General features: G+C 37.3%; 1 protein-coding gene across 2 annotated transcripts in view; it reads left to right on the top strand.

Moving 5' to 3' along the window:
- The window catches only part of LOC140446349 (ras-related and estrogen-regulated growth inhibitor), a 248,757-nt gene that overhangs the window by 58,791 nt on the left and 175,090 nt on the right, over positions 1 to 14,876 (top strand). Inside the window, exon 1 of one of the 2 annotated variants that reach the window (XM_072538898.1) lies at positions 10,749 to 10,841. The exons of the other annotated variant lie outside the window; for it this stretch is intronic. The gene's annotated coding sequence lies outside the window, so the exon portion shown is untranslated. Of the gene's footprint in view, positions 1 to 10,748; positions 10,842 to 14,876 lie in introns of those variants that run through there. 2 annotated transcript variants of the gene reach the window in all.

The raw sequence follows: 14,876 nt of genomic DNA, 5'->3' as shown, positions 1-14,876 counted from the left end.
GTTTAAAATTTAAATTATTTCGATTACGGGTGACCTGCTGATTATAAAACTCTAAACATGTGGCTAAAAATTATGCACCGTTTCTCCGGAAAATCGAAAAAACTGTAGATTTTTTAATTCGATTTTTCCTCTTTTCCGGCAAACTGGGGTTAAGGGAACAGAAAAAAAACACATGCTTGAAATAAGCTGGACCAACTGCATGTACCAAAAGATTAAACAAAATTTTTTTTTTTGGAAAATTTTGAAAAAATATTCCAAGGGGGTACCTACCCTTGGATTTTTATCAAATTTGGTTAATCAGCTATATTGGCGTCAATTTTGGTCCGAGAGTCAAGCGAATACACATTTCCTACATAAAATTGGCCGCTTGTTCTTCTGCTATACTCAGAATTTTCCTACATCTAACGGTTCGTGAGAAAAATTTCCAATTGGATGTCTGTATTTGCTGAAAATTTCGTAAAAATTAAAAGTGTATATTTTGTTTAAAATTTAAATTATTTCGATTAAGGGTGACCTGCTGATTTTAAAACTCTAAACATGTGGCTAAAAATTATGCACCGTTTCTCCGGAAAATCGAAAAAACTGTAGATTTTTTAATTCGATTTTTCCTCTTTTCCGGCAAACTGGGGTTAAGGGAACAGAAAAAAAACACATGCTTGAAATAAGCTGGACCAACTGCATGTACCAAAAGATTAAACAAAATTTTTTTTTTTTGGAAAATTTTGAAAAAATATTCCAAGGGGGTACCCTTGGATTTTTATCAAATTTGGTTAATCAGCTATATTGGCGTCAATTTTGGTCCGAGAGTCAAGCGAATACACATTTCCTACATAAAATTGGCCTCCCGTTCTTCTGCCATACTCAGAATTTTCCTACATCTAACGGTTCGTGAGAAAAATTTCCACTTGGATGTCTGTATTTGCTGAAAATTTGGTGAAAATTTAAAGTGTATATTTTGTTTAAAATTTGAATTATTTCGATTAAGGGTGACCTGCTGATTAAAAAATACTAAACACGTTGCCAGAAATTATGCACAGTTTTGCCGGAAAATCGAACAAACTGTAGACCATTGGATTTTCATCAAATTTGGTTAATCGGCTATGTTGGCGTCAATTTTGGTCCTAGAGTCAGGCGAATGGATATTTCCTACATAAAATTGGCCGCTTGTTCTTCTGCCATACTGAGAATTTTCCTACATCTAACGGTTCGTGAGAAAAATTTCCACGGATGTCTGTATTTGCTGAAAATTTCGTAAAAATTAAAAGTGTATATTTTGTTTAAAATTTAAATCATTTCGATTAAGGGTGACCTGCTGATTAAAAAAGTCTAAACATGTGGCTAAAAATTATGCACCGTTTCTCCGGAAAATCAAAAAAACTGTAGATTTTTTATTTCAATTTTTCCTCTTTTCCGGCAAACTGGGGTTAAGGGAACAGAAAAAAAACACATGCTTGGAATAAGCTGGACCAACTGCATGTACCAACAAATTAAACAAAATTTTTTTTTTTGGAAAATTTTGAAAAAATATTCCAAGGAGGTACCCTTGGATTTTTATCAAATTTGGTTAATCAGCTATATTGGCGTCAATTTTGGTCCGAGAGTCAAGCGAATACACATTTCCTACATAAAATTGGCCTCTCGTTCTTCTGCCATACTCAGAATTTTCCTACATCTAACGGTTCGTGAGAAAAATTTCCACTTGGATGTCTGTATTTGCTGAAAATTTGGTGAAAATTTAAAGTGCATATTTTGTTTAAAATTTGAATTATTTCGATTAAGGGTGACCTGCTGATTAAAAAAATCTAAACACGTTGCCAGAAATTATGCACCGTTTTGCCGGAAAATCGAAAAAACTGTAGACCATTGGATTTTTATCAAATTTCGTTAATCAGCTATATTGGCGTCAATTTTGGTCTGAGAGATTTTTTTGCAATTTAATGTTTCTACCCTGTGAGTTTTTATTTTTTATTTGTTTGTATGTTCTATGTATTAATTGTTTTTAATAATAATTTTACTGCACTTACTAAAAGCTAATAAATATTAACGAAATATCGACTTTGACGAGATAATACTCGTAAAATCATTTTATTTTTTGACCGAAAAACCTGATATCCGTCTCACTAGTTTTACTAGAAACAATACAATATAAAAGAGTTTTTTAGATACATTTAATCAAAGAAACTCGTTAGGGTATGGTAATATGTTATCAACATTGATATATGATACCAAGAGATTATTTTAAAGCCGATTTAAAAGCAATCCTTGATATACACCGTCTATTTGTATTATTGGCAATCCTTTTTCGAGAAAGGCCATTTTTTATAATACGAATACACCGAAAATTTCAGCTGGATGATTTCGTATTCTGAAAAAGGTATTTCCGCGTCTTCTGAATTGGAAAACGCGATAAGAACAAGTAATAATTTGTCCCAAGAAACCGAATCTCTTCCTTCCGATCGATTTCCCGATGAAAAATTCATGTAATAGATCAAAATAAGTACGTTACCAACGTCAATGTTTCCCATGAGATAATTTTCCGGGTATCGCAAAAAAAACGAAGAAGAAAAACCGAAATATGACAGAACGATTAATCATGTGGCTTGTTAATAACGACGCGAGAAATATTTCCTGTAAAATGAGGCTTGAAAAGTAATTTATAATCTACGTTTTCTGCATAGTATTATCAAAAAAATCACGTTGTAGAAAATACTCATTGACAGGAAACAAGAAATATTCAGGAAGTGCTCTTTACAAATCAAGTTGTGAATATTGCACATTCATACACAACCGTATGCATTTTTTAATTTAACATTTTTATTTACCAAAAATAAAAATAACCTTTTACATTTTTACTGCCTGCTGTCCCATTTTCTCGCTAATTTTCCCGTACCACCAATAAACATTTATGTTAATGTCACCGCAAACAAACAATTTTTCATCGCAGCAGTTCAAATGGAATTCTTTTTGGTTCGCAAACGTGTTAGAGTAAGTAATTTAGTGGAATTTTTCTTTCCACGTCGGAAAACTTGAAATTGAATGGCGTGTCAGCATTGGTCTGTCAACAGAGACAACGTCTCGTGGGTGGATGAATGGTAATTAAGAGCTTGTTACGTCAATTGGCGGCTTTAAATAAGTGAATTTTGGTTTTAAAATATAATTTTTATAAGTTAGAATATTAAAATTGCTATATTAACTTATTTAGTTCCATTCGTTTTGCATATTTTTCAAATATCCTAACTTCTTGTTTTATATCTGCTAATTTTATGTATTTATGAAAAGGCATAAGTAAAGTCAATTATATAAAGTCAATAAAAAAATTGTAAGAAATAAAATAAGACCAGAAAAACTATCGCCAAATAAAGTTTTCTAATATTCTGTTCAAGTGATTCACTAGAACATTAACCACTTGACTCGGCGTGACAAAATTTAATGTTCTAGTCAGGCTGGTTTTAAGAAAACTTAGTACTGATTTTTCTTCTTCTTCTTGAGTCTGATTGAATCTATTCCTGGACAAAAGCCTCCTCATAAGTTCTAAAATATTCTCTGTTTTGTGCTAGTTGATGCCAGTTTCTCCCCGCTGTTGCTTTGATGTCGTCTATCCACCGTTTTTACGGTCCAATTTTACTATGACTGTGTTCGCATGGTCTTAAATGTACAATGTTTCTCGTCTACCTTTCGTTGTCTTGTAATGCCACGTGATCTACCCAGCTCCATTTCATTTGCATAAATCTTTTAATTACTGCACAAATCTCCCTCCGTCTTCCAGCTTTGCAGGTCCTCATTTCGTATATGTTCTCTCAGAGAAATTACTAATATAGCTCGTTCGATGCCCTTCTGCCTTGTGCTTAATTTGTTGACTGATAACTCTGTAAATTGGATGTAGTGGAAAACGAGATACACAATTATGCCATTGTAGGTCTATCTGAAACCCACTGGAAGGATAAAGGACATTATACGTCAAAAAATGGCAATGATATTTATTTCTCCGGCAATGATAACGAATCTCGGAATGGCGAGTGATAGTAAATAATGCCATTAAAACCTCCGTAGAAGAATACATAACCGTCAGCGATCGGATAATTGTTGTCAGAATGAATGCCAGTCCAGTTAATCTTAATGTAGTACAAACATATGCCCCAACAAGCGAAGCTCACGATGAAGAGATCGAAACATTTTATAGTACGTTGGAGCAGACGCTTAGGAAGCTTCCAAATAGAGAAAGCACAGCAGTCGTAGGCGATTTCAACGCTAAAATTGGTGTAACTACAGAACATCATTACTTGCGAGAGACCGTTGGATTATATGGACTTGGCCAAAGAAATGACAGAGGAGAACGCTTGCTACAGTTTTATATAGACAACAACCTGTTTGTTACTAATACAGGCTTTCAACGTCACCCAAGACGACTATACACTTGGATATCACCAGGAAATAGATACAGAAATCAGATAGATTTTATACTGGTAAAAACCCGTTGGAGGAGCGCTCTTAAGGATGTTAAGACCTATCCAGGAAAAGATTGTAATAGCGACCATCAATTTTTATCACCTGAATTCCGCATGAAGTTAAGAAACAGTCCAAAAACAGGAAATACAACAACTAAATGGCATCTAAGATATAACGATCCGTACAAAAAAGCCGCAATGCAAAAGCTATGTGACCTCAAACAATCATTAAATCCAGAAGAGTCCTCAAATAGCATATGGACAAAAACAAAATCCATATTGCATAATGCTGCGAAAAACATTAAGAGTGATAGAGAAGAAAGAAGGAAACAATGGATAACAGACTCCAAGTGGACTAAAATACAGGAGAGGAAGTGCTTAAAAGCCTCAGCCACAGCGCTGAACGGTCAAATAAAATGACTCTGCAAAAAGGACAAGAACACACACTTGAACAAAATCTGCATGGAAATAGAAGGGCATAAAACCAAAACTGAGACCAGAGACATGTTTAAAAAAATAAAGCAGATAACACGTTCCTTTACACCAAACTACCTTGCTATCAAAGATGATAACGGAACTCTACTCACTTCTAAAAAAGATATTTTACACAGATGGAAAGAATACTGTGGACGACTGATGATAGAGGAAAGCACAGACGCCCTATCACAACAAGAAGATGCCAGTTTTGTGACGGAACCTGACGTACTCAAAAGTAAAGTTGAAGCAGCAATTATGAGGCAAAAAAGTCAGAAAGCTGCCGGTCCAGATAACATACCTATTGAAATGATTTGGGCCCTAGATGACATTGGAGTGGATATAATACATCAAATTTGTCAAAGAGTGTGGGAGACAGGTAAATGGCCTGAAGACTGGACACAATCACTATATATTCCCATACATAAAAAGGGAGCTAAAGATTTATGTAGCAACTGTCGCACAATTGCTCTAATTGCGCATTGCAGTAAGATACTCTTACACATAATTCTCGAGAGGATAAAGCCCTTTTTACTACCTAACATTGCGGAGGAACAAGCAGGTTTCGTCCCCGGACGTGGTACTAGAGAACAAATTTTAAACGTACGGCAGATTGTAGAAAAATCCAGAGAATTCAACATCACAACATACTTGTGCTTCATAGATTATAGTAAAGCTTTCGATTTGGTCAACTGGAGTAAAATGTGGCAGGTTTTGTCTGAAATGGGAGTCCCGAATCATCTGATACTGCTAATTAAAAGCCTGTACAATAACAATTATGCCAGAGTTAGAATAAATGAGGAACTAACCGATAGTTTCAGGGTCACAAAGGGCGTGAGACAAGGCTGCATACTAAGCCCAATTCTATTTAACATCTATGGTGAGTGGATAATGCGAAAAGCTACTGAGTACTGGAACGGTGGCATCACCATTGGCGGGAAGAAGATTTGCAACTTGAGATATGCAGATGATACTACTATCCTCGCTAGTTCTGAAGCTGAATTGATTCACCTGCTAAAACGGATAGAAGACGTAAGCTTAACGATGGGCCTTAAAATAAACAGAGATAAAACGAGAATCATGATAATTGACAGAGCTAACAACAATCAAAATCATCTGGTCATAATAAACAATATCGCTGTTGTAGATAAATTTGTGTATCTGGGCTCATTAATAACCAACAAAGGAGGCTGTACTGAAGAAATAAAGCGGCGGTCAGCAATCGCAAAAAGCGCTATGGCAAAATTAACAAAAATTTGGAAAAGCCATGAAATAACTACCGATACAAAAATGAGACTAGTAAGAAGTCTAGTTTTTCCAGTTTTTACTTACTGGACCCTTACTGAGAAAGACAAAATGAACATAGATGTATTTGAGATGTACTGCTGGAGACGAATGCTGAGAACACCATGGGTGGCCCGAAGAACAAATGAATCCATACTGAACCAGCTAAACATAAAGAAAAGACTAAGAACACAAATATCAGAACAAATAATAAGCTATTTTGGACATGTGCTTCGAAGAAATGGTCTTGAAAAACTTACCATCCAGGGAAAAGTAGAAGGCAAAAGAAATAGAGGTAAATCTCCCACACGATACACGGACCATATTGTTGCTACCATTGGCGCTCCATTGTCAGAATGTGCTCGAATGGCAGAAGATAGAAAAACGTGGAGGAACATTGAGAAATTTAGCTAATAGCTTCATGATATCATGATACCTGCATCAGGTCAACGACTAAAAAGAAGAAGAACTCTGTAAGTGTCATGGTCAACATTCCATAGGTTAAAATTGGTAGACTACCCTTTTCTTTAGATTTATTGGTATTTATTTGTTTTTCAACACTGAGTCTTCTTACTGTTGCCCAAGTCATTCGGATTTTTTTAGTGATCTCTGCCATTTGATTATGTTTGCCTGGTTTGATCGTGTAACCTAGGTATATACCTATGTGTGACTTATACTCTTCGACACTTCCCATCTCACTTCCATCTGAGTCTATTGTGATATTTTGATTTGTCATCATTTGTGTTTTATTATAATTTATTTTGAAACCGATTTTCGTAGATTTTTGTTTAAGTTCCTTTAGGATGTATTGTCGTACACTGCCATTCACAGACCAATCAGCTCCTTGACAGCACCTCTCATCGATTAAATTCACCGAATGTACCTCTGACTCGGAAATTCCAAAAACTCGTCATAATCCCTCGAGAACAATAGACTCGGAGATAAAAGAACACGTTTTTCAACTCAATGATATCTGTCCGTCCCCCGAGAAAATAGCCGCAATTATTTTCTCACCTGACTTGGCAATGATTGAGACTATCTATCGAACTCCGACGAGGCCTGGCCGTTTAAACGACCAATCACACGAATTTTAGTGCAATGCACTAGTTCTGAAGTTGATCGTAGACGTATAAACGGCTTGCAGGAACAATGGTTACTAGAAAACACAGTTTTCGTCTTTGCCGAGTCAGCACGCACACATTCATACACAAAAACATTCTCACACACAAATCTCATACTGGTATGACGGTGAACGGAGTCCTCTTTCTTCTACCGAAGTAGTCTCGCTGTTGACGCCTTCAGCCGAAAACCGAATACCTGTGCACGAGGAATCCACGTCCACAGCCCTCGGCAACACATGTAGAGTAATTGCTCTGTGAGAAAAAGCTTATGAGTACTTTATCAGCGGCAAATTTTAGATGAATTAAAAATTTGTCATCGATTTTAACTTTACTTCTTCTTCTTCTTAAAGTGCCTATCCGTTCCGGATGTTGGCGGTCATCACTTCTATCTTTACTTTATTTATTGCAGCGCGGAACAGTTCAGTGGTAGTCGTGTTATACCACTTTCGTAAATTTTGAAGCCAGGAAATGCGTCTTCTTCCCGGTCCTCTCTTACCATTTACTTTCCCTTGGAGAATCAGCTGGAGAAGGCCGCAACGTTCTTGATTTCTCATTACATGTCCTAGATATTCCAACTTTTTAGTTTTGACGGTCATGAGAATTTCACATTCTTTCCGTATTCTACGCAGGACCTCCACATTAGTAACTCTGTCAACCCAGGATATACGTAAGATGCGCCTATAACACCACATTTCGAAAGCTTCGAGCCGTATCATAGATGCAACAGTCAGTGTCCATGCTTCCATTCCGTAGAGCAGAACTGTGAATATGTAGCGGTTCAATAGACGGCATTTTGTTTTTAATGATATGTCTCGACTGTTGAAAATGGTTCTCATTCTAACGAATGCTGCTTTTGCTTTTATTATTCGCTGTTTAATTTCTGTTGAGTGGTCCCATTGGCTATTTAAATTGGTGCCTAGATATGTATATTGCTTGGCTCTTTCGATATTCTGTTGGTTGATTGTAAGTTGAGCGTTTAGTATTGGTTTTTTACTAATTGTCATAAATTTGGTTTTCTTAATGTTAAGAGCTAGTCCATATCTGTTGCTGACTTCTGTTATGCGATTTGTTAATATCTGTAAGTCATTCAAATTATCGGCAAAAACTATAGTATCATCTGTATATCTAATGTTATTCAACCATTCACCGTTTATTAGTATTCCTTTCGCACAACCGTCTAAAGCTTCCTTAAATACCCATTCAGAATAAATGTTGAACAACAATGGAGACAAAATACAGACCTGTCGTACTCCACGTTCTATGCAATTTTATCAGTTAACTGGTCTTCTATTTTGATTTTGGCCGTTTGATTGTAGTAAATGTTTCTGATAATTCTAAGATCTTTGTTGTCAATTCCAATTTCTTGCATTAGAGTCATTAATTTGTCATGTTTTACTCTGTCAAATGCCTTCTGGTAATCTATAAAGCATACGTATATGTCACAATTCACATCCCTGCATCTCTGAAATAGCACTTGTACAGCAAAAAGGGCCTCCCGTGTTCCCAGAGCATCACGAAATCCGAATTGTGTTTTTGTTAGTTGTTCCTCACATTTTGTATATATTCTTTTGTGAATGACCTTTAGAAATGTTTTAAGTAAATGGCTCATAAGGCTTATAATTCTATAGTCTTCGCACTTTCTCGCATTGGGTTTTTTTGGAAGATTTATAAAAGTTGACACTAACCACTCTTGGGGAACCACGCCCGTATCATATATACCTACTGTTAAATATATTTGTCAACCATTTTATGCCATCATAGTCCATAAGTTTTAAGAATTCTGAGTGAAAATTATCAGGGCCTACTGCTTTGCCATCTTTGGTGCTTTTGATGGCATATTTTACTTCTTCGACTGTAAATGGTGGTCCAGATTCGCAATTGGTGTTTGTTGTAATACCAGTGTTACTTCGTATATCTTCAAAAGTTTTTTCTACGTATTTAATCCAAATATCTCTTTTATGCTCTATTTCCAGTACTATGGTTCCCTGATTATCTGTCAGGAATCCAGTGTTCTTGTGTTTATATAAGCCTTTAACTTTACGTTGTTTCCAATTTAACTTAACGTCATAGCGTCTCCCTGTCTAACTCTTCTTTCTATTCTTATATTGCTTGTTGTAGACCTTCTGCTACGTTTATTTGCATAGTGGCAATATTATATATGTATTTTAGAAGTACGAGTATACTATATCTGGAATCAATCCTTGCATTGCAGTCACTCGACACTGATGAGTAGGCAGATTGCGACCTCAGTGCCGTTTGACGGTTCTTGTATTTCTACAGAACACGATACTGGTACGTTACGAGTAAGGGGAGTAATCAGATTGAAACCCAAACTCGAACTGTATCACTCTTGATAATGGCTCTAAAATGGGTGCAGAAACGAATTCTCAACGCGGTTCTTTCCAAAAACTTAATAATTTTTATTTACCTGACCGCGGAAATATATCCGAACATATATATATATATATATATATATATATATATATATATATATATATATATATATATATATATATATATATAGAAGATTAGATATAGATAATATTAAATGCAGATCATATTATATTAGAAATAATATGTTTGTATGTGAATATGTACTGATATCTGATCTGTATAAATCCCTATATAAACCATTTGGTATTTATACCAGTTTTGTCCTTCTCCTCGACGAACGACGTTCCTGATTCACGCGGAAACTTTTCCTTCGCGATTCTCCCTAAGGAAGATCAACCTCGTTCTGAAAACAATTATCTCGAACATTGTTGCTCTTCCTTATTAAAAATAAGGATATTCGAAAGTTCAAGTTTAATTGAACGGGGAGAAATCTGCGAATAGATTCTAAGTTGAGTGGAATTTGAGTTATTGTTAAGAGCTTTTGAGACTTCCGCGTAGGCAGAAGACAAAATTTAGAAATCATTGTTTTTGAATGAGGAGAAATGGCACGAAATATTAAATATATGGTTTAGTTTATACAAATGGTACACTCTGAAAAAGATGTCAGGAAATTTGTAGTACACAAAATTCACAATCAATAGTGGTTATCTAGTTAACCTTTCTCACTTGAGAAAGGCACTCTGCCGAAGGGGAGGTATTGAAAACAAAAGTTTTCGGTCCCACAATTCCACAATTTCATCACGCCATGAATTTTATTCTCCAACCCTTAATAAACTTTAACCTGTTTGTAACATTAATGTATATCTGAAAAACTTTAAGGGTTTTAAGAGAAGTGTCACAGTGTCTAGATGGACAAAATCTGAAAGTAGTTTTCTGATATTCTTCAAGTGAAATATTTAAACAAACTTCACTCATTGTTACCAGTTGATCCTCTAGTTCACAAACTTGAAGCTTTAAGTGGTAGTTCTCATTTCCCAGATGTTTGAAATTATTTCAAAGTCGCTGTTTTCATGGAAACCAGTGAGACAATATTGGTGAAGTTTGCGTAATCTATGTTAATTGAGGAATTAGATATGATGGAGTAATGAAGGCTGCAGCTGCGGAAAACTGTGACTTAAACAATGTAAGTATAGACATCCAACATCCAAAGCTAACAAATTATATTTTGAAAGTCAGTCATATTACTTTTTTGCCATAACTTTTATTCAATACTGTATTTTAACTTGTAATATCCTTGTTATACAATAATAAGTATTTACTGCAAGTATTAAACTTAAAATTGTTTTAAATGTACATTTTAACTTTAAAAACCTTTTTTTTTTCGTCTTTATAGAGGGGGGTCTGGAATCTTCAACAGATATCTCAGTCTAGGACGCCGCCTGACTGACCGTAGTGCAGTATTCGTTCCTCGTACTCCCGGCGATAGTTCCCGAGGTACTTTAAAATTCCCTCTCGTCGTCGAGTCTACGCCGAATGCCTACCTGCTAAACCAGACCCTCTTCCATCACCCAGCTATCCGGAAGCGGAATGGCCGCTGTAAGGCCGGCATCACTTCCGAAGCACTATCTTCATTTATTCATTTTCCATTTATACACATCCACACTCCATTTATTGCCAAGGAGGCTCACTGTCTCGTTCCAGGTATCGCGTAGAAGACCCTCATCGCTCCTAGTACGGCATGATTCCCAGACGGACATTTCCTCCTTTCCCTCAGTCTGACTCTCGCATTCTAACTGCTGCAATCTAAGATCTGCTGCAATCTAACATCGTATGTGTCACAGTGTCCGAGTATTCACAGTATAGGCATTCATCTGTGTAAGCCTTTCCGAACCTAGAGAGTTATTCCCTAAAACACTTGTGTCCTGTGAGCACCTAAGTTTGGAAATAATCCAGTCGCCTGTGGCCACAGTCCACCCAATCTCTTATGTTCGGGATCAGCATTTTCCTCCACTGTGCCACATCCTCCGTGTTGTTCCATTCTTCTTGCCATCTTTCAAATGACCTTTCCCTTTCTATATTCTCTCGGCTACAGTAGAGTTTGGGCCTCTTCTCTCACAGAGCTCTTTTCTTTTCACCGCTAAAACATGCAACGGAACACATCCAGTGATGGTCCACAACGCTGCTGCAGACACAGTCCTGTAGGCGCATGCCACTTGCAACAGATTTATTCTGTCCACTTGTGTCATGAGCCTCCTATAGGCCGTTATCTCTACCGCCTCGCTCCAGACTGGTGCCGCGTAGAGGACGATCGACTGTACAACACCGTGTAAGACCCTCCTCCTTTCGGATTTGGATCCCACAATGTTGGGCATTACCCTCTCCAACGCAGCCGTACTATTCGTAGCCTTCCGGATCACCTCCCGTACGTGCTTCCCCCATTTTTCATTCTGGTACAATGTCACTTTTAGGTACTTTACTTGTTTCTTGGGTGTACATGCTCCCGCACATTGTAATTCAACACTTTGCCTGTTCCTTGTCCCGTTCAGAATGATGGCTTCGGTTTTCTCTGCTACAAGTTTCAATCCGTGCTGCGTCATCCATTTCTTTACGACGCGGCCTGCGTTCCGAATCCGCTATTTGAAAGCTGGCTCACCCCGGGCCACTACCAGTACAGCGAGGTCATCTGCGAATGCGAAGGGGATTGTACCCTCTTCGTATTAACAGTGCATAACCCCGTCATATGCCAGGTTCCATAGCGCCGGGTTCAAGACAGATCCCTGGGGTACCCCGGCCGTCACGACCACGACCGTGCCCTTTTCCACCATAATCCTTCTCTAGGACAGATACTCGGCCATTACATTCATCAAGTAATTAGGACATTCTCTCTCCTTCATTGCCTTCATTACCTCGTACAACTGCGGCGTATTGAATGCATTTTTAACATCAAATAAGAGCAGGGCTGCCCAGCGATGTTCATCCCCTCTATTGCGCAATGCTTCGAGTACACTTATGATTGCATCAATCGTGCTTTTACCTTTACAAAAACCAAATTGCCTCCGAGATAAACCACCTGACCTCTCAATCATGTCGCCTATGCGTACTCGCAGCATCCTTTCATACAGCTTACTGATGCATGGAAGAAGACAGATGGGGCGATACTTTTCCCTAACCTTGGGGATCAGTATTAACCTCAATGTCCTTTAATGCTCAGGAAAGGTTTGTGCTTCCAGCAGTGCATTCATGTGTTCCAGAAGCCACGCAGGCTCTGCCCGTGAACCCAATGCCTCGACAAGTTCATCCATGGTAAAGAGTACAGCCCGCTCAGCTCCTTCATCCCTCCATACACCATGCCGTCTGCCGTCCGGAAAGAACTCTCGTGTTACCTCAAGCTTCTTGTCCATAGGCATTTCGTAAGGAGGATACGCATGGAACTTCTTCCATAACGATCTTGTATCCCTGATCCCAGATGTCCTCTTCCAGCTTTTCACACAGCTCTTTCCAGTGCCTTCTTTTTTCTGTATGGATTTTCCTGTACAGTTCCCTCTTCCTTGCGCGGTACTCTTCCTCGATCTCCTCGATGACCTCAGGGTTGATCCATGCTCTCCCTCTTGCTTTCGTTAACCTTCTTCTCATTGCTATACATTCATTTCTTAGTGCCTCGATATTAGCATTCCAGTATGGCATCCTGTTGACATCTTGGCGACCAATCTTGCTTCCTTCCATCGCTTCTTTAATGACTCTCTCCAGGCTTTCCACCAGCGGTGATTGACCCTGCATTATACTCACTCTCCATTTAATCAGCTCCTCGTATACTTTTCAGTCATTCTCATCGCCGCATCTGCCACCGACGTCCCGGACGCACGGACCGGTTTGTGATCCCCGTTCCAGTTATCGAGAACTCGATGTATTGATGTTCAGTTTCGGTGTAGTCTGGCAAAACCTTTCAGCCTCTTGCCTTCACGGATCGTGTTAGTGGTCCCCGTTCCGGTTATCGAGAACTCGATGTACTGATGTTCAGTTCCGGTGTAGTCTGGCAAAACCTTGCAGCCTCCATAGACATAATATGCAATATTTTATGTCATACTTTTGGTTGAAGAACAGATTAAATTATTTCAAATTTACTAAATTATTAACCTTTTAAAAATTTCAATTTCTGTTCTGTCGTAGCTTGTCACAAACTTCTCAATCCGAGCCTGTGTTTTCCGTTTTTAATATGGTGAACGCATGCTGAAAAACTTCCAAGGCGGCATCCAAGAGTGGGCATTTTGATTGTTATTTATTTTGTGTCACTCGACAGTTTTTCTAAATGTTTTGTTACTGTCATTAACATTTGCTTATTGTACAGTTTGACAGATTGTAAATTAAATGGGACGTTTAATAATAAAAAAAAACATGTTATGATCAGACTAGTTGTTTTTAATTAAGATTTTCTTATGCACAATTTACTTATGAAAAGAGCCAATTTAGAACTACTTTCTGTTTAATTACCTTGACATTATGTAACTACACGTTTCGCGACTCAAACAGTAAAAACTCAAACAATAAACTTGAAATGTAATATACTTTTTTCGAGCCATGCGAATTTCATTATTATCTATTATTATAAAAGTTCTTAAATTGTTACACGAGTAAATTTTCAATAGAAAATAAAATTCATAAGTGGATGCTCAATTTTTCTTAAATGCTAGTTTATAATATTTAAATAAAGTACCTGAAGGAAAACAAATTATTTTGAACGAACTAATTATAGTATATTAAAATCTTCATAGTAAATTAACCTTTATACATTACAGTTTGCTTTTAATAGATCATTTTGATGTTCGAACAACAGTAAAAACATATATGGCTGGCTACCTTATGTGCCATAAAGTACATTGTTTCGGTCGTATTAAGACGCTACGTGATACGATCCATTAAACTTTATAGAAACGATTTATTATCTTTATCTTTCATGAGAAAGGTTAATCAGAAGACGTTATTTCGTTCGAGATGATTTTGTGCCATTACAAGTTGGGATTTTCGAAGAAAACACAGACCACAAGACATGAGCGGACTTGGAGGTGAAGGACCCAAATCCGGAATTTCTAATTAGGGAAAAAATCTTTCGAAATGATCACTAAATCAAATCATTGATCTATAATTGTTTTAAAGAAAGTCGGGTCAAAGAAACTTAGTCAGGAACATAAAATCAATTCTCACTGCTTAGAATGGAAGTAGA

Source organism: Diabrotica undecimpunctata, chromosome 1, assembly GCF_040954645.1.
Source record: "Diabrotica undecimpunctata isolate CICGRU chromosome 1, icDiaUnde3, whole genome shotgun sequence".
Classification (NCBI taxonomy): Eukaryota; Metazoa; Arthropoda; class Insecta; order Coleoptera; family Chrysomelidae; genus Diabrotica; species Diabrotica undecimpunctata.
Note: the sequence above shows the minus strand (reverse complement) of the source record. Positions and strands in the feature narration are given on the sequence as shown.